The sequence below is a fragment of the Theropithecus gelada genome, chromosome 7b (genome assembly GCF_003255815.1).
Source record: "Theropithecus gelada isolate Dixy chromosome 7b, Tgel_1.0, whole genome shotgun sequence".
NCBI lineage: Eukaryota > Metazoa > Chordata > Mammalia > Primates > Cercopithecidae > Theropithecus > Theropithecus gelada.
The window spans coordinates 97,380,354-97,405,264 of NC_037675.1; the positions used below are offsets into that span (position 1 = coordinate 97,380,354).

Genomic DNA, 24,911 nt, shown 5'->3' on the forward strand with positions numbered 1-24,911 from the left:
AGGAGTTAATCTTGTGGATTTGGGCTCAGAACAGCTCCAAGGGTTGACAGCCCTGGCGCCTAGCAGGGCCATCGTGGACAAATTACTTAACCCCAGGGAACTACAGCTTTCTTTTCTGGAAAATGGGCAGATATTTATTCATTGAGCCTCTGCCGTACAGCATTGTTCTTGGCACAGGGGCTGCAGTGAAGGACATGATTGTTGTCAAGTGGCTTCTCTTCAAAGTAGGGAGGAGAAATGAAAACATAGCATACTTCGGAGTAGGGAATCCGACTTTTTCGGTACTTTGATGAAGATGAAGTAGGGCACATAGCTGGAGAGGGATGGGAATGGGGGACCTTTATAGGCAGGGCATCCTGGAAGACTTTTGCTGCAGGGACACGGTGTCTGAGCAATCTGAATGCTGTGATGGAGCCAGCCAGTGCAAAAGTTTGGGCAAAGTGTGTTCCAGTAGAGGAGACAGCCGGTGTAAAGGCCCTGGGGTAGTATTTTCAAAAAAGATCAAGAATGTTCAGTCCTTTAGTTGTGATGGGATTGACAGAGAGGGAAGAGTAGCAGGAATTTAAATAGCTAGGCAACAGTAGTATCATGCATATTTTTCCAGTGTAGCACCTTATAGCAAAGTCATTTTTTTTCAAGTCTTTTTTTTTTTTTTTTTACCCCTGTTAGTCTGGACATGTATTGGGTCAAAATTGTAAGGTTGACTTCTCCCTGCGTGTCAGCCGGAGTTTCTTCAAAAAGTTATCATTCAGAAGGATGCTATTTCCAGCCTGGACAAAACACAGTTGGAGGGATCTGTATGCAGAGATGAGAATTTTTATATCTCAGAAGATGGTAAAACCCACCCAGCTGTCTAGTCATGTCGGAAAAAATCACATTAAAATGCAAATGCTCCTGAGTAAGTGAAATGTAGATGGGTGCAGCCCGCCAAAGAAAAATATTCATGAAATACAGGCTGTTGATCCATGGCTAGCATGGGCCAAGCCATTTGCTCATCAAGACCTAAGCGCTAGGAAATCGCAATGATGGGAGCTGTTCTGTGCCCTTAGCAAACCCTGATCTCCCCAGGGACATTTGGAAATGGGGACGCTCAAGTGCTGGGTAATCATGGGATGGGGTGGGGGAGCCTGCCTCGTAAAAGGACAGTCTGACCACATCCCTTTCTTCATCTGTTTGAACCTCTCAGCATGGACCTTGGGGACAAAGACTAGAGACAGTGTCACCTCCACCTTCCCAAGAGGAGGGGATCTGCATTTCCCTGCATTGTTTAAACTTCTATTTCTGATCCTGTCAGGGACTGTAAGCTGGAATTCCTTAGAAACCTTTCTCCTTTCATGGGTGGGTCTTTGAAAAAGCATTGAGAACATAGATTTTCTTAGTAAATATCTGTTATTTGCAACTTTGAGCCATAAAATATAGCAGTAGAGAGAGAGAAAAAAATGTATACCAAACAAGATGACTGTTTCCCATTGAATCCATGCAACAGTAATCAGGGGGGCGTTACTATTCCATTTTGTAGACAGGGAAACTGAGGCTCAGAAACAATAGAGTGGGGCCGTTCAGAGCATGGCCTTGGTGAAAATGAGAGAATCCCAGCTCTCTCACACCCTAAGGAACGGGGAGACGTTTCTCCCACTTACTGACGCCACTTTGCCCATTTATAAAATGTGATCATAGCGCCTTCCTCTCTTCTGTTGTTGCAAGGATTAAAATTGTTGATGGACATAAAGTGCTTAGAACATTACCTGGCCCCTGGGAAGCAGTCAGCAATGCTAGGGGCTCTGCTGACTGCTTTAAATGTGACCACGGTCACTCAGCAAGCAGGAAGTAAGAGATGATGACATCAGCATGACTGTCCCTGTGCAGGAAGACCACACTCTCAAGAGACCCCTTGAGATCACCAGCAACAAACATTCAACACAGATCACAAACGAGCATTGTCCTGCTCACACAGTTCTTGCTCAGTTACCTGTGGAATTATTCTCACCACTTCACAGATGAAAAAAATGACATTCATTTAAAAAAACGCTTCTTTTCCATAAGGATTGCAAACAAAAGCCTCTTTCAGCCAGTGTTCTCGTTACCTACTGCTGTGTAACAAGCCAGCCTCAAACTTGTGGCTTGAAATAGAAGGTTGTTGTTATCTCGTGGGGTTCTGTGGATTGACTGGACTCAACTGGTGGTTCTCATTTTGGGTCTCCTGGGTATTGCGGGCAGATGGTGCCTGGGGCTGGAGCCACTGGCTGGCAACTGGGCTGGGCTGGCCGGCACAACCAGGGCTGTAGGTCTTCTCTGCCCCCGTTTCTCTCCACCTGGCTAGCTGGGGCTTCCTCACAGCAGGTGGCCTCAGGGGAGTTGGATTCTGACATGGCAGCCAGCTTCCGAAGAGGGAGTGTTCCAAGACACAGGAAATGGAAGCTGCTGGGCTGTAAGGCTGGCCCAGGAACCTGCATGGGCTCTCACCCAAGGGGAGGGAGCATGGACCCCTGCGTCGTGACTGGAAGCAGGGAGTGGCCATCTGTAATTCCCCATCGCTGGGCAAGGTGGATTTTGCAGATCCTGGAGGGCTACGTATGTGTAATAGTTCACTCCCCTGTAACATAGGTTCTGCTAGGTCCCTCAGCACAAACCTGGAGCCTTGCTTGATCCTGCTGGAGACAGAGGCCATCACTGACTCCTGTTAGGGGACCTGGGTGGTTGACTTAGACCAGAACCTGCCTCTTTGGGGATCTGGGAAAAGGTCACTCTGGCAGACGGACTGAACCCAGGCAAGCAGTCAACATTCAAGGCCTGTGGAGGACATGCTGGTGATAGGCAGAGCACGGTGGAAGGGAGTGGGAGAGGACAGGTGGGCCCTGGAAGGATTCAGGAAGGCAGGCAGGCCGACCTCCAGGCCTCAGGAGCACAGCCAAGGCCACTGGAAAGGTGCAGGGCAGACCACTCTGTCTGGCAGGTGAGGGACAGGCATGAAAGTCAACAACCCAGGCCAGGGTCACCAAGCAGGTTCCTGGGACAGGAGCTGAGCCAGAGGCCGAGTCCTAAGAGGTGGGCCACAGCTGTGTACTGGTAAAGCCCAGGTGTCATCTCTGAGACACAGAAGCTGGGGTTCCCAGAACCCAGGGCCCTTGAGGCTCAGCCCCAGAGAGGTGGGGAGCACCTTCCAGGCCTCGGGCCCTGATTGCTGCTGAGAACCAAGGCAGGTGAGGTCTGCAGAGGAAAGTCCAGGAGGTGGAGGGGCTGCCCGGGCTGGGTACCGCGCAGGGCCTGTGTTTATATCCTCTTCCCCTCAGGACACCAGCCCCGGCTGAGGACCTGTGCAGGATGTTCCAGAGCTCCCTTCAGTTCTGGGGTTTTCTGTAGCCAAAGACTGACCCAGAGCCTGTCACCAAAACCAACTCATTCCACCAGGGCCCTGGAAGCTGTGGTTCAAATCCAGCACTCCTCAGCCTCTGTTCCCTACATCCTCTAGAGGGATTGATACTAGAGCAAATTCTTAAGTAGGACTTAGCAAAGACCCTGGTGGTTTGGCCTAAGTGTTTGTGAAATCGTTGAATAAGGGACTTAAGCATTACCTCTTTTTAAAATTTTGAGCTAATGTAGAAGTAGCTTCTGCACCCAGTGTCCCCTCCAGTGAACGTCTTATATAACCCGAGTGTGATCAGCAAATTCAGGAAGTTACCAATGTGCAATACTGTTAATTCAATTGCACACCGATTCAGATTGCACCAACTTTCCCACGAATGTCCTTCCGTTCCAGGATCCCGTTCCAGATCCCACACTGCTCAGTCGCCATGTCTCCTTACTCCCCTCCAATCTGGGGCAGTTCTTCAGTCTTTCTTTGTCTTCCATGACCCTAACACTTCGGAAGAACACTTGTCAGTTATTTTGCTGAATGTCCCTCAGTTTAAGTTTGTCTAAAGCACTTTTTTGGACTGAGATTGTGCATTTTTGGCAAGAATCCTACAGAGCTGATGTTGTGATCTCCTTGGTGCCCTATATCGGGATTTATGGTGTGGACATCACTGGTGACATTGACCTCGATCACTGGGTTAAAGGGATGTCTGCCAGGCTTCACTGTAAAGTTACTATCTTTTCTTCATAATTGATAAATACTTTGGAGGAAATACTTTGAGACCATGTGAATCTCTTTCTCCTCAAACATGAGCTCATTAGTTGTAGCATCCATTGGTAGATCTTATCCACAATAATTATTACTGTTGTGAGTGCCTCCTGGTGATTTTTCTGTTTCTCTCTCTTTGTATTCCTACATTTATTTATTGGAACTCTACTGTAAGAAAGAACTGGTTTTTCTCCCCCATTTATTTATGCGATTATTTATCTATGTCAATAAAAACTCATAGACATTTCTTTTATCCTATGATTTATAATCTAAGACTGTAGTTATTTATTTTCTTGCTCAAATTGTCCCAGCTTTGGCCATTAGAAGTTCCTTCAGGTTTGCTCTTGTGTTTTCAACCAGCCCCTCCACCCCCACCTGTTTTGGAACACTTCCTTAACTTTCTGGTATCACAAGATGTTCAAGGCTTATCTTGTATGTTCCCTTCCTCAGCTCTGGAATCAGCCACTTCTCCAAGGAGCCCAGGTTCATTTTAATGGAGAATGGCGTAGAGAAACCAAGGTTTGGGTGCCAGGTATCTTTATTGCTACTGAGCTGTCATTGCTTTTAGGCCTTTTAGGGGACATCACTGGGAATGACATGGACAGGCACTAATCCACGCGTGCACACTCATCTGTATTTCTGTGTCCGCCTACCTGGATGTATATTAAAAGCCATGTGTGTATACTGGTATCTCTAGTTCTAATCCAACATCACAAGGCTCATTTTAACTTTTCCCTTTCTTGAAACTTTTTTATCCAACAAGAAGCCCAGCTTTTGTTAGCTAAAATATATTTATTTAATTCTAGTATACACTAAAGTAGTTTCAGATTTGTTAACCCATGCCCCCATGAGAAGCACATTTTACTGAGTAGGTGATAGTGTTTGTGTACAGTCGTTTTGTCTTCAGCCTTATGCTATCCAATCAAAATACTGTTTTCCAAAATTACTTACGTGAGTTCTTTTCTTTTCCACCCCCTTCAGTGTAGTCATACTATTTATATGTAATAGTTTGGTCCACTTATTAATGTTTACATTCCATTCTGGGTTTTCTTGAGGTCTTGGTTGGTTTGAATTGTTTTGTGTGGACATATGAAAGACATGCTAAACATCTCAATGCTCCTGAGTCAGATCTATAGCAAAAGATACACTCAGAGAAGCATCACTTCCTCCCCGTCCTCACCATCGTGATCCTACCCCCGTCTTCTCTGCATCCCTTTCTCTCCCACCTCTTCTAGGGAACCAGTCTCTTTAATTTCTAGTTTACCTTTCCTATATTTCTTTTGCACAAGTGAGCAGATGCATGCGTGCATTGTTGTAGCCCCTTTCTTCCATGAGGTGTAGCATGCACTTTGACACTTTGCTTTTCTAAGTTAACATTGGGTGCTTGAAATCTCTCCAAGTCCATTCATAGGGTCCTTCCTCCTTCCTTTTTGCCACCACATGGTACTCTTATGTGTGGACATGCCATAGTTTTTTCAGCCCCATCTCCTATATCTGAGAATTTAGGTTGCTTTTCATATTTTTGCATTTACAAATGATGCTGCATTGGATGAACTTGCACGTGTGTTTTCGTAGCATTGGAGGTTATCTTCAGGGTAGAGTCTAAAAAGTGGAGTTGCATAGTTGGAAGGGAAATGTATATGTGGTTTTGTTAAGTGTTGTCAATTTTGTTTCCAGAAAGCTTTGCTTTCAAGGGTTAGAAAATGTTTGTTTCTTTTTGGAAGTCAACGGTAAGCATAAGGGGCAAGGTGGGGGTATTGCTACTCTTGTTATGGGGTCTTTAGGATGTTGCTTCTCTAGCCAGAAATCTCTGTGGCCAGTGGTGCCTTTGCCCAAGTTCTTGTCCCGCATCCAGGAAGAATGAGGTGTGCAGACAAGTGGAGGGTGAGCAAGGTGAAGAGGTGCTTTACTGAGTGTTACAACAGCTCAGGGGAGATCTGCAATGGGTAGCTCCTCTCTGTAGGCAGGTCATCCCGTTGAGTGTTCAGCTCTCAGCAGAGAAGAGGCCCTGGAGTGAGTGGCTCCTTTATGCCAGCAGGTTGTCCCACCATTTCTTCAGCTCTCAGCTGAGAGGAGGCCCTGGAGAGAGTGACTCCTCTTTGCAGCTGAGTCTCGACATCTCTGCCGATCTCTGAAGCCCTCAGCAGAGAACATAGATCCTCTCTGCAGTTGGTCCTCCTGTGGTCTCTCTGTCCTCTCCATCCTCTGCCCTGCTCTGGCTGACCCTGGGGCTTTTATGGACCTCAGAGGAGAGGAAGTGTGTGCCAGTTGGTCCATGGGCAGTCATGGGTGGGCCTGGAAAAGGCACCACAAGTCCCCAGTTCGATCTGCAGGACTGGCAGCCCGGTCCCCAGCCTTCAGGCCCTCCCTGGCCTTAAGGTGGGGCCTTCCTAGGGACCCACCTCCTTCTGCTTGGGAATCTACCTGCCTCCTGATGCTGTTCATGGCACCCAGGTCCCAATTTTGCTCTGAGATCAGAGCAGATGCCAACAGCAGGGAGAAGTCAGACAGTGGGAAGAGGCACTTCCAAGGCTGTGAGGGCAGGGGTGACTTCCCAGGTCCCCAGGAGTGCAGGGAGGCCTGAGTCTGCAGCCATGGTTTGGGCAGCTGCAGCAGCACCCAGTGGGGTGGGGCTCCTGCCTACTCAGCCGCTCCAGATGGCCTGCCACTGCCATCGCTCTGATGGAGGCTCTTTCTCACCAGGCAATGATCTGTCAGGCAAAGTGCGTCCTCCCATCTGTCCTCTCAGCATCAAGGAAGGGCAGATGCTGGTCTCTCCCTGACAGCTTACTGAGGGCTCTCATATACGCCGCCTTGTTTTGTCCTCTAACAACCTCATGAAGAATCGGGGCTTACTCTACTGTTGGCTCCATTTTAGAGGCAAAGAAACTGAGGCAAAGAGAAGTTAAGAGATTTTCCCTTGGTCACAGAGTTAGTTGGGATCACAGAGTCTCAAATTAAGTTTCCTCAGATTATGGCCTTCTTCCCCTCTCCATGTACACTATTGGAACCATAAGAGGCCTTGGCTATCACCCAATTTGAGCCCATCATGAATCCATTATGGATGAGGACCAGAGAGGGAGGTTGATGTATTTTAGGTGACACAGCTCATTGAAGGCCATACCTGGAACCCAAATCCCTAGGTCCTTCCCCTACTCCCTGTTAGTCCTGGGAATTGGAGGTAGAGTCTCCCTGGCAAGTGGGGTCCATGGCCCGGTGGAAGTGGCAGGCAGGCGGGGGATGACGTTGCTGGGCTGGAGGTCTGCTCCATAGGCCTGTGTCTCATCTCCACTATTGAAGCATCCTTGCCTCAGAGATACCTGGTGACTTGCGTTCCTCAAGGAAGTCTAGACTAATACAATTAACCTTTCCCATAACTGAAAAACGTGTTCTCCTTGAGCAAAGGAATTACTGATTAATTTACCCTTAAGCGTCAGTACAGGGAGCTGTTTTTTCTCTCTTTAGATCAGTGTTTAAACTTTTCTCACTCAACACACAGTAAACTAATCCCTCCTTTCCATCAGACTTCAGGGGGAGAAAGAAAATAAACAAGGTTATCCTTGCTGCCATCTCTTTTTTTTTTTTTTTTTTTGAGATGAAGTCTCACTTTGTCACCCAGGCTGGGGTTCAGTGGCATGATCTTGGCTCACTGCAACCTCCTCCTCCCGGGTTCAAGTGATTCTCCTGCCTCAACCTCCCAAGTGGCTGGGACTACAGGCACCCGCCACCACGCCCAGCTAATTTTTTGTATTTTTAGTGGAGACGGGGTTTTACCATGTTAGCCAGGATGGTCTTGATCTCCTGAGCTTGTGATCTGCCTGCCTTGTCCTCCCAAAGTGCTGGGATTACAGGCATGAACCACCATGCCCGGCCGCTGCCATCTCTTTATAGGGAAGTCCAGCTTGGAGGGCTGGGCTAGGCTGTCCCTGCCCCTTGTCTCAGCTGCCTCTCAGAGTGAGCCAATGCATGCACTCACTCTCAGTACAGAACACCGTGGCTGCCCCAGGCCGGGCTCAGGGGCCAAAGAACAGGGAGGTGAATCAGACCCACCCAGGCCTGACCCTCCAAAGGAGCTCAGTTTAGTGGGGGAAAGACTCAAATCAAGAGATGGACACAGGATAGGGCAGGAGTTGCCCAGACATCCGAAGACGGGGTCCTAGGAAATGCTACCAATGGAATTGAGCCTCAGAGGGCCAGCAATAGTTATCCAAGCCAAGAAGAGCATGTGAACAAACGCACAGAGGTTAGAGCCACAGCAGGCGGTGGTGGGACAGGAATGTGGTGGGCATTTGAGGGCAGGCAGGAGATGGGCAATACTTGGGAGTCATGTCGGCTGCATGATTTAAGTCGCAACTTAGTTTATGATCATTTCTTTACTTTTTTCACTGCCATATCCCTAGTACCTACAAACTTCCTGGAATGTTGCAGAGGTTCACTAATTATTTTAAGTCTCAATTCCTTATCTCTAAAATGCAGATAATGCTTATTTTTGTCTGTGCTGTCGCAGTGTCTCTAGAATAGGGTCTTGGCTGGGCATGGTGGCTCACTCCTGTAATCCCAACATTTGGTGGAGGTGGGCAGATCACTTGAGCCCAAGAGTTTGAGACCATCCTGGGCAGCAGAGTGAAACCTCATCTCTAAAAAACAAAATAGAATGGGGCCAGCATAAGAGTAAATACTAAATAAATATTTGTTGAGTGGGTGGATGGATGGAGGAACTGTGTATTTACTGATTAGTAGCTATGACTTTTATCATCATGTATGGCTGGATAGTAGCTACTGGCCCCATCATGACAGATATCAAGTACAAAGCCAGATCCAGCAACATCTTGGCAATTAGGGAGGGGAAGCACTGTAATTAATGCTAATCATTGTGAACCTTCGTTGATCAGACTAAATGCTTTACAGATGTTTTATCTCTTCAGCGGTCCTTTGGAACTCCTGGGAGTAATTCCTGTCACCAGAGATGGCCTGGCTGCCATCTCCCTTGAGTGGCCGTCTGATGACAGCCACACCATTCTGTGGCTGCCTGTGCTGGGCATGGGCACATGTGGAGGAGCTTGTCCTTTGGAAAACTCTTGCCCAGCCCCTGATGAAGACCTTGCCTGGGTTCAGACTCTGTCACTCAGAGACTCCCAGCTCATTTCCTGAAAGCCTGGAAGGCAACTGTGGAATGTTGCCAGAGCTGGCAACCACCCTGTCCAGACATTTAGTCCTGGAGAGCCGGTTACCCATTTTACTTTCTGTGGTTTGATTTTAGGAGCCAAGTGAATTTCAAAAATTCAATATAAAGTATCTAATGCATACAAGAGTACACATAGTGTATATGTGTGATTGAGAAAATAAACAGGAATTGAACATCCATGTACCCATTGCATCTAATGAATAAATTCCACAAGTGCCTTGCATGACTTACAAAGGCCTCTGTTCTAGTCCCTGCTTCCTCCTCCAGCCTCAGCTCTTAGGACAACCCCCTCACCATGCTGCTGCGCCAGTCCTCCTCGATGTAGCATTCCACACTTGCACATTTTCTTTGCATCTGCCAGTCCCCTGCCTCAGTGCCCTTCTCCCACCATCAGCTGAGATGGTCCTACTGGCCTTTGATGTCTCCACTCAGACCTTCTATCTTCTGGGGACAGTTCACTGTGTGCCCTCTCTGCAGTGCCCTGAGCCCTCATCACCATAGTGATCAATTTGTGTTTTCCCCTCCTTGGGCTATGAGCTCGTTGAAGGCCAGAGCTCTCGTCTTCCATTTGTATATGCCCCTTGCTATGGGCGGCTGTGTTTTAGGTGACCACTGAGGTCTCTTCCTCGAGGGGAGAAGTTGATACTTCCTCTGTGCTCTGGCCTCATCTGCTAGATTTGTCAAACAGCGATGCTAAATTTCCAGGCAGGAGCTTGTCCTTGTAGATAGGATCAGCGTGAACCTTCCCCGCTCCAAAATATGGAAATGTTCTCCATATTTAAGATGGAGAAACACTCGGAATTACAATTGAGCCTGAGCCACTCCATTGAAAGCAGGCAGCAAGTGATGGAAAGAATTTGGATAGAATAGTCCCTGTCTTCCTTTTCCGGAATGTCTGGTACCTTTTAGCACATCAGGGAACACAGATTAGTTCTGAGACTGGCATTATTTTGACAAACAAGTTGGTACTAGAATTAAATGACACAAAAGCCAACTCCCATTCAGCCTGAACGTCTCTGCTGTATTATAGAACAGCTGTCAAAACTTCTCTCATTTGTCATTTTTCACATACAGCAACGACCCCTTTTGGTTTTCAAATTCCAGCCTCTCAAGCAGAGAGGTACTGACACCAAGATTTCTCCTTGCACGCTGGCATTGTTCTCGTCACTTGGCTGGTGAGGTTCTTCGAGGACTGTTGGAAAACAGAAGCACTCGTAGTCTTCGTAGTTTTATTTATTTATATATTGATTGCTTTGAACGTGATAAAAGTAAATTAACATAATCAACTCTGTTATAGAACATTTCTGACTTTTTCCCCCAGCATGTTTTTCCTAGACAAGTAAGTTTTAAAAATCTTACTTGCACTATATTGTACTTTGTATTTTTACTTTAGTCCCTGTAATCATGTTGAATTTATGTGATCATTGATTTTATTTAATATGGAAAAGCTAGTTTCTTCTTAAATTTACATTATCTAATATTCTCACTAGCTATATTCTGCATTCCACACTGCCTTTTATTGTAATATTGTCTAAATAGATGCAGAAAAATGGAATTTTCTCTATTAAAGTATTTTACATTTGAAATATAAAAGAACTAGATAACATTTTTCTGTTCAAATGTGTTCATTTTAACATTGTTTGGTTAAAAAGATAGATGAAGTTCCAGTCAACCACTTTTTCCCCCTGAAATTTCAAGATAATGCTGTACTAACTGTTCTAGATCCAACATTAGCTTATCCTTCCCTGTGATAACAGTGTTTGAACTTACTGAGAAAATATTCCCATCATTAACAAAAATAAACTATTTAAATAATAAAAAAAATTATTTGCAGTCATAAGTAGAACTGAATTTTAATATCCTGTGTTTTTCCCCTTATCACATCGTGGGCATCTTCCTTTTTTATTTGAGACAGAGTCTCGCTGTCTCACCCAGGCTGGAGTGCAGTGGCGCGATCTCGGCTCACTGCAAGCTCCGCCTCCCAGGTTCACGCCATTCTCCTGCCTCAGCCTCCAGAGTAGCTGGGACTACAGGCGCCCGCCACTGCGCCCGGCTAATTTTTTGTATTTTTAGTAGAGACGGGGTTTCACTGTGTTAGCCAGGATGGTCTCTATCTCCTGACCTCGTGATCCACCCACCTTGGCCTCCCAGAGTGCTGGGATTACAGGCGTGAGCCACCTTGCCTAGCCAGGCATCTTCCTTTTTTTACCACATGGTCTTTGTCACCATCATTTTCTTTCTTTTTTTTTTTTTTTAATTTTACTTTAAGTTCTGGGATACATATGCAGAACCTGCAGGTTATTTACATAGGTATACATGTACCATGGTGGTTTGCTACACCTATCAACCCATCATCTAGGTTTTAAGCCCCGCATGCATTAGGTATTTGTCTTAATGCTCTCTCTCCCTTTGTCCCCGACTCCCCGACAGGCCCTGGTGTGTGATGTTCCCCTCCCTGTGTCCATATGTTCTCATTGTTCAACTCCCAATTATGAGTGAGAACATGCGGTGTTTGGTTTTCTGTTCCTGTGTTAGTTTGCTGAGAATGGTCACCATCATTTTCAACTGCCAGGTAATGCATCAGTGAGTCGTAATCACACGAATTTTTCATTCCCCAGTTTACTATTGATCACTGAGTGGCTTGGCAAGGGACGAACTCCAATTCTTAGAATTGGCTCTGAGAAATTAGTCTAGAGAAGTAATAAAGAGGAAACTTCACCAGAAAATAGAGGCTGCAGAGAGTGCCAGGACCCAGCATCTTGGATATCGCTCAGCCATGGTCTGTCCAGCAGGGTCACTAACCTAGAGACCTCTAAGTCCTAGATGGAATTTTTTTGTTTTCTTTTGAGACAGAGTCTCAGTCTGCCACCAGGCTGGAATGCAGTGGTGCGATCTTGGCTCACTACAGTCTCTGCCTCCTGGGTTCAAGTAATTCTCCTGCCTCAGCCTCCCGAGTAACTGGGACTACAGGTGTAGGCCACCACACCCAGCTAATTTTTGTATTTATAGTAGAGGTGAGGTTTCACCCTGTTGGCAAGGATGATCTCGATCACTTGACCTCGTGATCCGCCCGCCTTCACCTCCCAAGGTGCTGGGATTACAGGCGTGAGCCACCATGCCCGGCCACTAGGTGGACTTTATAGCAACCTTGGAGAAATGTCGGCCAGAGGAGAAGGCAAATAGTAACCAATTGGCAGCCTTGGAAGAGTGCTAACGAGCAAGCTGGTATCAAGCTGGAAACCTAGTCAAAAACTGGAAGGTGAGTCATTTAGACAGCTGTATGGAGAGTCTGCACATCCTGTGTGTGGATGAAGCTGGGAGGAGAGTGACTATGTAGGAAGACAATCATCTGGGAACCAAGGTGAACTCAACAGATTGGCACAGTGGATAGAGGTCAGCCCCTTGGACTGTAATGTAAATACTAAGTCCTATTCTTGGGTTAAAAATGCTCACCTTCCATGAACAGGAGGGAGCAATTTGGCTTTGCAGTGTCATGAGTCACGGCATGCTGTGGGGGCCCCAAAGTGAGGTGTTCCTATTAGCATCCATGGATGTGCCACATCCAGGAGGGAGAGGACAATCCTGCCCAGTTTGGGCTCAAAAACCTTTCCCTGGAATAATGTTTTCCTTGTGCGTGCTGTGATTTTTAGGGTGGGCCTTCCCAGGAGAAGGGATCATGATTAGGAGTGGCTATGTGGACAAGTAGGGAACAGAAGGTGCTTAGCTGGACAAAAGGGCTTGTGAAGTCCATGAGAATGAGCCTGTCATCATCATCGTCGTCATCATCATCATCACCACTTAATCGTAGTGGCCGCCATTCATCAAGCTAGGAGACTTACACCTAGTATCTTTAATCCTACAAGCTATTATCCCTGCTTTATAGATGAGGAAACTGAAGCTCAGAGAGATGAAGTAGCTTGCCCCAGTCACATAGCTGATAAACCACTGAGACAAGGTTGGATCCCAGCTATATCTGAAGCCAGAGTTGTCATTCCTTCAGTATCAGTTTTTCAGAAACCGTGGTGCTACCTTGCAGAGGATAACAAGGACTTGCTTTTGTTTAGTTCCTGGTTATAAAGTAGTTCCAGTGGGTGCAAGCTAAGTGAGAATATTTTGTTGTAAAGTGAAGGGCTTTCTTGACTGAGCTGTCAGCTGGTAGAATATACTTCCTGAGAGGTGGTAAATTCCAGAATGATGGGAAGTCTTCAAGAGGAGGCTTGGTTAGCATTGAGTATTCTTCTAGGGGGAGTTCAAAGAAGCCAACAAAATAAACTTGAATACCCCTTCTGTACAAGTAAAAGCTCCTTGGTTGCATGCAACAGATACTGGTAAGAAATGGGTTCCAGCTGCCTTAAGCAAAAACACTGTTTTTTGCAGGGATATGGGGTAGTTCATGGGATAGAAGGAAATGGTGAACTGAGCTTTAGAAAGGGCAAAAGTCAGCCTGGCTCCAGGCATCCAGGCGGCAGCAGCTAATGGAACCTCATTTCAGCACCGTGGCCGGGATGAATCAGTGTTTACGGTTAACCCACCTGCTATCACTCTACCTAAGACTAAGCTCCAGAGAGAGAGCATCTTATAGGCTTAGCCAAGATCCAGACCCATCCCCATGGCAGGTTGATTGACAGCCTCCATTGGGAAGGGTAATTTTCCAGAGGAAAATCGAGACCCTGATCCCAAAAGAAAGACCATGGATGCTGGGCAGGCCCAGTGAGCCATGATCTCAGTGCCTACTAGCCCTGACCGGCTGGGATTCCACACTGAACCCTGAGTCCCCCTGCAGGGCTCTCCCCAGCTGCCCTGCAGCCTCTAGGCCCAGACCACACACAGCACTGTGTCACTGTATATTTATGTGGTTTATTTTCCAAGACATGCATCCTAATTAAGCAAATGATTAAAAACTCTCAAGTGTGCTCACTGGAAGCAGCCCGGCAGAGGACTGGCTTGCTGAGAACTGTGCTTGAAAGTGAGTTGCCCATCGCCTTGGCACAGTAGGGGTGCTCATGAGGGGCACTGTGTCTTTCCAGAGAAGTGGCTCCCTTCCTGGTTACCATGCAGGGCTTCTTTTGGCATTCAGCACAGCACTTAATATGCCCAGTCTTTAAAACCCTGTGTTTTTTTTAAAAAATGGTTTTTGCTAATTAGTTATTTGTTTTAATATCATTATTGTTTTATTGTTAATTATGTAGTTAAGTAATAAGTATTAAATCAGCAATTGACTTGTTAAATATGGAATAGATATGAGAAGCATATTTAGAATGGAAGTAGAAAGAGCAAGCGCTCGTGTATCCACCACCAGCTTGAGGTACAGTGGCCGGATCTCAGCTCACTGCAAGCTCCGCCTCCCGGGTTTATGCCATTCTCCTGCCTCAGCCTCCCGAGTAGCTGGGACTACAGGCGCCCGCCACCTCGCCCGGCTAGTTTTTTGTATTTTTTAGTAGAGACGGGGTTTCACCGTGTTAGCCAGGATGGTCTCGATCTCCTGACCTCGTGATCCGCCCGTCTCGGCCTCCCAAAGTGCTGGGGTTTTTATCACACTTGTATCTCCATATAAAATATTGTCAGATTCTCCCTGTTTCTGAACTTCCTACCTAAGTGGGAACATCCTTTCTGTGGTCTTTTGCAACTTGCTTTTTCACTCGATATTGTATTTGCAATTCATCCATGTGATGGCACATTCCAGCATTTCATTTTTTCCTCAACGCTCTGTGTTATGCCAGCATGAGAACATACAACAGTAGATCCAGGCCACTGCGGATGGCCATTGATGCTGGATTCAGCATTTCGCTTATGCTGACATTGCTGTCTTTAAATGCTCTTATCCATGTACCCTGCTGCATATTTGCAGGTGTACTTGGTGTGTATCTCAAGGTGGCATAGCTGGATCACTGGGGTGTGAGTATGTTTGGCTTTACAAGATAATGCCATCCTGTTTTCCAAAGTGACAGTATCCACTGATACTCCTGCAATAGGTATCTGGAGAGTGCCTGCTGCTCTGCAGACTCTGTCTGTGTTCGGTGGTCTTGTCAGATGTTTTAGTTCTTGCCAATCTTATGGCTGTTTGATGGTAGCTCACTGTGTTTTAATTGGTATTTCTCTGATACTGAGGTTTAGGTTCTTTATGGCTATATACTTTTTTGAGAAATGCCTGGACACTGTTTTGCCCAGTTTTCTACTGGATATTTATCATTTTCTTGCTCATTTGAGACTAGAATGATGTGTAGTATGTATCCCAGTTTGTGGCTTAACTTTCTGCTTTTGATGATATTTTATTTTTTGATAAACAGATATTGAATTTAAGGTTGTCGAATTTCCTTATAGTTTGAGCTTTTATGTCTTGTTAAGATACCATTCTCTACCCCAAGGTCATACAGATATTCCTTTATATTGCCTTATAAAAGTTTTGAATGTTCTCTTTCTATTCTTATCTATAATCCATCTGGAATGGATGAGCTACTAGTTTGATTTCATTTATCCTTTCATACAGATACTCAGTTATTCCAACATTGCTCATCAAAGACCCATTTTCCCCTGTGGATCAGCAGTGTCCATGTATGTGTGACTTTGTTTTTGTTTCTTTGGCCTATTTGTCTAAGGCTTGTATAAGCCTTAGACCTAAGACATATTGATGTCTTATGAGGCAGATTTCCCTACCTTATTCTTTAGTAAACGTATTAGCTGTTATTATCCATTTGCTCTTTGATAGACATTTTAGAACCTACTTATCAAATAACACCAAAAACCCAGTAGACATTTTGACTGAAACTACAACAAACCTATAGAACACTTTAGGAAAAACTGATGTTTTTAGGATATTGAATCTTGCATATTGAAGGTGGCATTCCATGAAGATGGTATATCTTCCTTTTCATGTTGGTCTGCTTTTATGTCTTTCAGTAAAGTTTATAATATTCTTTATAAAAATTTCACACCTCTTTATTAGATTTATTTCTGGGCACTTTATATTTCAGATTCTATTGCAAATACTGTTTTTAAAAAATGAACATCTTGATTGAGATATAATTCACAAACCACAAAATTCATCTATTGGAAGTGTACAGTTTCATGACTTTAGTATAGTGAGTGTATTTAGAATTGTGCAACCATCACTAAAAATCTAAGTTTAGAATATTGTATTACTCCAAAAAGAGACGCCTTTACAATTATCAGCCAATCCCCACTTCCCCCTCCACCCAGCCCCTGGCAGGAAGAAATGAGTAAATGATTGAGTCGATAAATGAATATCTATACCTTTTAGCAGACGTTATGTCAGACAATGACTGACCCCAGCCTTTGCTTGTTGTTTTTTATAAATTTTTTTACTTTTATTTTTTAAGTTTTAATTTTTGTGGCTACAAAGTGGGTGTATATATATATATGGGGTACTTGAGATGTCTTGATACAGGCACACAGTGTGAAATAACACATCATGAAGAATGGGGTATCCATCCCCTCAAGCATCTATCCATTGAGTTACAAACATTCTCATTACACTGTCTAATTCATTTTAAAATGTGCAGTTATTATTATAGTTGTTGCTTCTTGTTTCTGTTTTCCTTTCCCATCTCTATCATTGCTCTGGTTTCTAGGCTAATCTCCTGGATTCTGTGAGTCTCCTCCATCACTGTTCATCCTCCAGACCCTGGCCAGACAACTTTTTCCAAAGAAAACAATATTCTAACCACTCCATTTAAGGAAGCCCTCAGTAACTCCCGTGGGAATCAAGCCACACTCCCAACATGGTGTCTACAGGGGAATTCAAGTTTCCAAGTTGACGACTTAAGCAACTTGGAAACAGATGCTTGAGATGCAACTCTTCTGTGAGTCGGAGAAGGTCTCTTCTAGGTCTTTGTTTGCTTCAGAGTCCTCAGAAAGTAAACACAGCTGACCTGATTATTCCCCTCCACTTCCTCCTGAGTCAGAGTTATCTCGGGTTAACTCAGGAAAGAGGCTAAATTAAGCCTTGAAACGAAGCAGCCTCCATGACAGGCACTTTGTTTTGCTTGACTGACTGTGATGATGGGTCTTTGGTTATAAAGGCAGCACTAATTGCATCTTCTTAAACCAACCCTGGCCATCTATTCCCTGACCTGCAGAGACTGGGAGATGCCAGGTTGCCCCAGAGCACCCACTCATTCATTCAGTCACTCATTCATTCACTCATTCAATTTTCTTAAGTTCCTGCTCCATGCCCGGCACTACACTTGGAGGTGGGGATTCGAAAGTCCTTCCTCTAAGGGCTTGCAGTCTTTCTAAGAAGACGAATGATAAACCAGAGACTCCATTAAAGAGATGACTAGTGCTTGGATAGACATCTGTCCAGGGCAGTGAAGGGAGTGGATTTCTAAGGTTCTTACAACCAACTTCTCATGACTTTGTGCAAAGTTTGAGCCATGGAGTCGCCAAAATAAAAAGAGGGGATCCACTAACACCTACAAACTAGCAAACAGACACAACCACTTTGAAAAGCTGTTTAGCAGTATCCACTACCGTCAAACATATGCATACCCTGTGCCTGGCAGCTCCTTTTCTAGGTATGTATGTAGTCAATAGGAAATGCACATGTGAATTTTACATTAAAAGAGAAAACTGTAAATAAATACTGAACTGTAGTTAAAACATGCAGCATGCTTCTGTGTTTAAGGGCAAATGAAATAATATCTGCAATTTAGGCCAAGCATGGTGGCTCACACTTACGATCCCAGCACTTAGGGAAGCTGAGGCAGGAGGATTGCTTGAGCCCAGGAGTTCAAGACCAGCCTAGCAACATAGTGGGACCCAGTCTCTACAAAAAGAAATTTTATTAGGTGGGCATGGTGGTGCACACTTGTGGTACCAACTGCTCGTGAGGCTGAGGCAGGAGGATCATTTGAGCCCAGGCAGTCAAGGCTGCAGAGAGCCGTGATCACACCACTGCCCTCCAGCCTAGGCAAAAGAACAAGAGCCTGTCTTAAAATAATAATGATAATAATAAGAGTAATAATGATATATGTAGTTTAAAGTGCACCCAAAAAAGAAGATAGATGAATAAGGAATGGGCAGATATGTGACAAAGCAAGTATGGGAACATGTTAGTGATGGATTTGAGATGGTGAGTTTATGGGTGCTCACTGTAAAATTCCTTCAAATTTGCTGTATGTTAAAAAACTTCATATGAAATATTGGGAAAGATGTATGTATATGCTAGCCCAAAGATACGTACAAGAATGTTCATAGCAGCATTATTCATAATAGCCCCAAACTTGAAGCAACAAAAATGCCCGTCAGCCATAAAATAGAGACATAAATTTTGGGTGTAGTGATCCAGTGGAATACTGTTCACATATGAGAGTGAATAAGCCACAGCTATACACAAAGACATGAGCAAATCTCACAAACACAGTGTAGAAAGTAAGAAATCAGACTCAAAAGAGGATATACTGTATGATTCCATTTACGTAGAATTCAAAACTAGGCAAAACTCATCAATGGTGTTAGAAGCCCCATTAATGGTTTTCAGGAGGTAGGGATAGTGACTGGACGGGGCACTGTGGGAGGCCCCTGGGTGCTGGAAGGCTCTGTTTCTTTATCTCGGTGCTAAACAGATATGAAAATGTATCAAGCTGTACACACTTCGTGGACTTTCCTGTATGTTTACTATACATCGTTAAAAGCATACGAGGGGAGAAAAAGCAGGAAAACCAAACGAATCCAACTAGAAGCTTTCCCTAACTGAGCTATGGGAGTAGGAACCCACTGTAGGTCTGTCTAGTAAACCAAAGTTGTGAAGAATATGAAACTTGCCTTTAGGGCGTTCCTTTGTTCACTTATGCACATTTTCGTGTTGCATCGGTTCCTCCATTCTTCACTGATGTGCTTGCCTCTCCTTCGCACAGATGTTCATTCACATATACTGTCCTCCGGATCCAGAGCCGCTCTGTAAGGTGCGAGCGACCCAGCCCTCTCGGGGCTTACGTGCACGGAGGGAGGGGCATGCAGACATTTCATTTCCCATTTCGTTTCACATTCCCACCTTCCTGGATTCCCGTTTGTGATCCTTCCTGGATGTGTGTCCTGAGACAGCATTCGAATGAGAGACACAGAACCAGTAAGATATGTATAGGTGTGTATGAAGAGATTTGTTATACAGAATTGACTCATGTGATTTCGGAGACCAGCAAGGCCTGAGATCTGCAGGGTGAGTCAGCAAGCAGGAGACCCAGGATGGCCGGTGGTGTGGTTCCATCTGAAGACCTGCAGGCTCCAGGCCCAGGAAGAGCTGCCTGAAAATCGACAGTTCCAGTCCAAAGGCAGGAAAAAGCCATTGTCCTAGCTCGAAGGCAGGCAGGCAGGAGGAATTTGGGGGAATGTCAGCCTTTTTGTTTCATTCGGGCCTACAGCTGATTGGTCCATCACCACCCACATGTAGGAGGACAGTCTGATTTCTTCAGTCTCCCAACTCAAATGTTAATCTCATCCTGACACACACACACCCAGAATAACGCCTGACCAACTCTCTGGGCATGCATGACTCAGTCAAGCCAACACATAAATTTAACCATCATCAAACCCTGAAGCATGAAAAGACTTCTGGCTCTAAAGGTGCAGCCCTCCAGTGGAGGAAATGTAGCTATGGGGTGGCCTGGTGCACATCACATCACAAGTGGACGGGCCGCCACCACCACACACACTAGTCCTATTTTACTTATGGTTTGGACAAGCAATTGGTGGAAAAGAAGGCTTTGGCTGCCCAGTCTGCCTCCTGGATGGCCATGTTTTTTGTCTTCAAAAATAAAAAGTTATTTTGATTATTGCAATATGTATCATGCATACAAAAAGAGTAGCTGGAAGATATGCCAGCAGTTTAAAGGAACAGTTTAAAGCTTAACAGATGGCAGATGACTAGTATCTGAAGGCCACTGGTGCCCCTCCTTCGTGGCAGCCTGCTCCGCTCTTGCCTGGAGAAAGCCACTGTCCTGAGTTTTACACTAGTCATTTTGATGCTAATCATTGCGTTACTTTTTATGAAAATCAAAGAGCTCATCTCTAAAACAATAGATAACTTGGTTTTGCCTGTTTTGAGCCTTTATGAATCAAGTGGTGCTGCACAAATTTTTCTGCCATGTGCTTTTTCCCTCCGTTAAGTGTCTGGGCTTTGTTCTTCCTATTGCATGTAGCTGTAATTCATTCATTTCACCATCATATAATATTCCATTGTAGAGATTCACCACCACATGTTCATCTGCTCTCCTCTTGGTGCGTATCTGGGTAACTTCCAGTTCTCTGCTATGGCAGATGAAGCCCATGGGAGCAGTCCTGTCTATGTCTCCAGGTGCACAGAAGCGAGGCCTTCTCTAGGGTACACACCTGGCAGAGCAGGTGTCCAGTGGTAGAATATGTCTTTTCACTTTTCTGGCTAATGCCAGGAAATCTTCTGGAATGATTGTAGCACTATCTATTTCTACCAGAGATTATGATAATTTCTCATGGTACTATTCATCCACACTGTGTGTAGACCCCTTACCATCCTGCCTGGTCTCCATGAATCACCTTCCCTGGCTTCCAACCATCCCTACCCATACCGCAGTCAGAGCTTTAGCATGGTAGGACTGTGATGCCCCCTACACACTTTGTGGATACTCAGGACAGCACGTTTCTTGGGTGTAACCTGATATGTGAGAGTGCGTGAAATTCCCACCACCAGGACGGAGGGCACAGACCTTAGTTTCACTGCAGTGCAGCTGACCCAGTTTCTCCTTCAAGGGAAAGGGGGAAAACCAGCTCAACAAAGTGGGTGGTGCCCAGGTAGACTCCTAGGCTCCTCTCTCTGTACCAGTGTCAGGACGCTCATCTAAACCGATTAGCCGTGTTCTGCCATTTTCCCATGGCCAAGAGCAAGGTGTCCCAAGATAGGATCCTTGTGTGATTTGTCATCCCCCCAGCGTGGTCTGACCTGCAAGCAGATCACCACCCACTGCAGATCTGCCTGGCTATGGAGGGCGTGCTTATAAGTGATCATCTTTTGTGCTGCCTCTTTCCAATTACAGGTTAGCCTGACGAGGAAGATAAAGACATTTGCAACCAAGATGGTAATCACGAGTGGAAATGATGAAGACAGAGGAGGTCAAGAAAAAGAAAGTAAGGAGGAGAGTGTCTTGGCAATGCTGGGGATTATCGGGACCATTCTGAACCTGATTGTGATCATATTTGTCTACATATACACCACCCTGTGAATGGCCCAGAGCGTCCTCAGAGGCCTCGGGATGGCCAGAGACGGAAGTCCTGCGTGTCGGCGTATCACTGACCAGACCCTGCGAGAACCAGCAGGCTTGACCCACCCACACCACCCAATCAAATGCACCTTCAGACTTTACAGAAGGTCACACAAATAGACCAATCCTGCTGCAGGGAGCAGACACTAAAGCACAATGATTCCAACAAAACTCATTCACAGCACTAGGAACTCAACGTCTTTGGCAGGGGGCCCGGAAGAATGCTTGGACGACCAGCCTCTGACACCATCGGTGAGCGGATGGGTGCAGAAATTCATTATTCCAGATCGCTGACGGATATCACATATTTGAAAAGATGAATAGGGCGGACACGGCTCAGATGTGTGTCTCCCAGGACAAGTGTTTCATCTTCACTTGACGAGCTATTTAGTGGAAAAACCACAGGGGCAGCCCTTTGACAGGCATCCCATTCATCAAAAGTGTCTAACTATTTGATACCGGGGAGATAACTTATTTTTCTTTTTTCATTGGCTTGATGTGTGTATCTGTTCATATCAAGGTTTATAAATATATATTTTTAATAAATGTGCTCTATTTTTTAGCATGAACCAAATACTTGGAAAGGCACTCCCAGATCCATAGAGCTTTCCTTGGTTTTATCTGCTTTGTCCCTTCCTCCCCCAACTGCAGGTGTTCTCTTGTGGAGCCATTCTAGTCCTCTTATCTTGTCTCGAATCTTTTACTTTTGCGCTCTTGTTCTCTCTCTCTCTCTCTCTCCTTCTCTGTCTCTCTGCCTCTTTGGTCTGAAGGACATTTTCCCATACTACCAGCCATGGTTTTGGTTGGTGCATGTTTCAAGATTGTCTATTGAGTGGCTTTTTGTTGTTCTCTCGGAGATATCAAACGATTGTGGGCATGCAGACCTTAGATGCACCCTATCTTTACTGAGAATTATGCATGAATAAGGGCTGAGTGATAGATCAGCTTAAAATTAAAAGGACTACCGTTGAGGAAGAAGAGCGTGGCTGTATTTGCAGATGAACTTTTGAACAGAATATTCAGCTTCTTATTGGCAGCATTATTGTTTCATTCTTGTGACCATTCGTTTATCAGATTTTTATTTTAGTGGTCATGTACCGTGACAGTTGGGAAGAACAAGGCGGAAAGCTCAGAACTAGGTGCATTACTCCTTCCTTGGCAAGATACCTGGGATCCTCTTCAAAAGTGGGTGGGGTGTAAATGACACAAGAACTCCCCCATGAGAGCTCATGGTGGTTCAGGCTGTGAGGACAGCCCTGTGACAAGTGACTTTGCAGGGGCATAAGGAGGGGATTTAATGATTGCCCTAAAGGACTGCTGCATTTTTAAAGCCCCTGGTTTACACCCACGTGAAGCAACTTCCTCTCTGGCAGGGATGGTTGCATAGAAACAAATTGGCTCCCTTCTCCTGGCTCCCTGAAATGGGCCCTTGCCTGGCTGCAGTGACATGGCCTAAAAGAGAGGGTTAGTATTCCTTCTGCCATTGCCAGCTGTATTAATCTGTTTTCACACTGCTGATAAAGACATCCCCAAGACTGGGCAATTTACAAAAGAAAGAGGTTGATTGGACTTGCAGTTCCACGTGGCTGAAGAGGCCTCACAATCATGGTGGAAGGTGAAAGGCACGTCTCACATGGTGGCAGACAAGAAAAGTGAACATGTGCAAGGAGACTCCCATTTTTAAAGCAGATCTCGTGAGACTTATTCACTATCATGCAAACAGCATGGGAAACCTGCCCCCGTGATTTGGTTACCTCCCACTGGGTCCCTCCCACAACACGTGGGGATTCAAGATGAGATTTGGGTGGTGTGACAGCCAAACTGTATCACCAGCCTTGCCCCTAGGCAGAAGCAGCAGCAGTCTGCCTGGCTGGATTCAAATGATTCTGAGGCTTCTATAGTCTATGCCTCCAGATCTCTCCCTCACCCATGCTGTGGTGTCTGAAATTCCATCATTAGAGAGTCATTTCTTGGGCTCTGTTAAAGGGAACAGGCTCTTATAAAGCAAATGCTCCTGAGCAGCTGGCTCTGGCATTGATTTATCAGATATCTTCTCTTCCCTGCCAGAAGGAAGGAAGCTAAGGTGCATGTAGGGTATACTGTGTGCCCAGGCACTGTGCCAGAAGCTTTGGATACTTGGAGTCATTTAATTCTCATAGTAACCCTGTGAGAGAGAGAGGTTTTCCTCCCCCACATTGTAGAAGAAGGAAAAATGGTTCAGAGAGATCAAGAAATGTCCCTGAGATCACATTGCTCCTAGTGGAGTCAGGATCCAAACCCAATGTGTCTGATTCCTTAGCCCTTGGGGGTCTGGAGGCTGCTGAACAAGAGAGGAGGTGGAGAGGAGAGAAAGCCGCAGGAATACTACTGTACACCCTTCTCCCTCCCCTGTAAAAACAACCCTGGGAACTCCTTGGACACTAGCAGAATATCATACACTAAAGACAAGGGATGAGAGGAGGCTGGTTAGAAATAAAGCAATGTCAGGGGAAAGGAGCTACTCAGTAGGCTCTATGTGATTCTAGAAAGACTGTATGAAAATTCTGAACATTGAACAGAATAAACAATAAAGGTGCAATGGAAAAAAATACTCGATGTCTTTTCTTTCAACATTGTGGGATATAAAGCATTTCAATGTCAGTCCTTTGCCTATACATAGTGTTTATTTATTTATTTTTTTTAAAAAAACTGAACGTGATGCTGTTAAACAGAGACTGTTTTGTGTGGACTGTAGAAGTCTCAGTGATTTTTCAAGTATACGAATTTGACATGTATTGAGGGGGAAAGTGCCTTTCCAATCCTCTGCTCCCGGGATGGTTCTTCCAGGTTGTCCTGATCCACAGCCTGGAAATAAAGCTGCCTGTTCAATGTTGAACAGAGCAGTGACACTCTTTCCCACAGCTCCAGCATGCCCTGTCTTATTTCCTTTCTAATTTAGTAGAGACCATGAACACACACTGGGCAAACTCATAGCTTCCCCCAGATCTGAAGCCATCGCGGAGGGACATGGAAGGGAGAGGCAGGCAGTGCCCCTCCATCCTCAACATCTGAGGTTGAGCCCCAAGCCCAGCCTTGGCCAGCAATAGCAATACCCAAAACAATGCCAGGGCCATATACTCTACCAAGCACTTTCTACTTATCCTGTGGGACACAGAACAATCCCATGAGTTGTGTGTGTGTTTATCCTCACTTTGCAAGACGAGGAAAAAAAGACAATGGACTTTTCTGAAATCGCACAGCCAGAAACCAGCAGAATCAGGTCTTTGCCCCACATCCACCCACCGTCAGCACCTTGCCTGGCCCAGGTGGTGTGATGAACCATCTGACTAGCCAGTCACAATATACAGATTCCCAT

The 24,911-nt window shown here is 45.4% G+C and overlaps 1 long non-coding RNA gene across 1 annotated transcript in view; it reads left to right on the plus strand.

The window, feature by feature from the left end:
• The window catches only part of LOC112628925, a 49,112-nt gene extending 24,966 nt beyond the window's left edge, over positions 1–24,146 (plus strand). Inside the window, exon 2 of the long non-coding RNA XR_003120504.1 lies at positions 21,332–24,146. This is a non-coding gene — a long non-coding RNA (uncharacterized LOC112628925). The remainder of the gene's footprint in view (positions 1–21,331) is intronic.
• Positions 24,147–24,911: the final 765 nt, after the last annotated feature.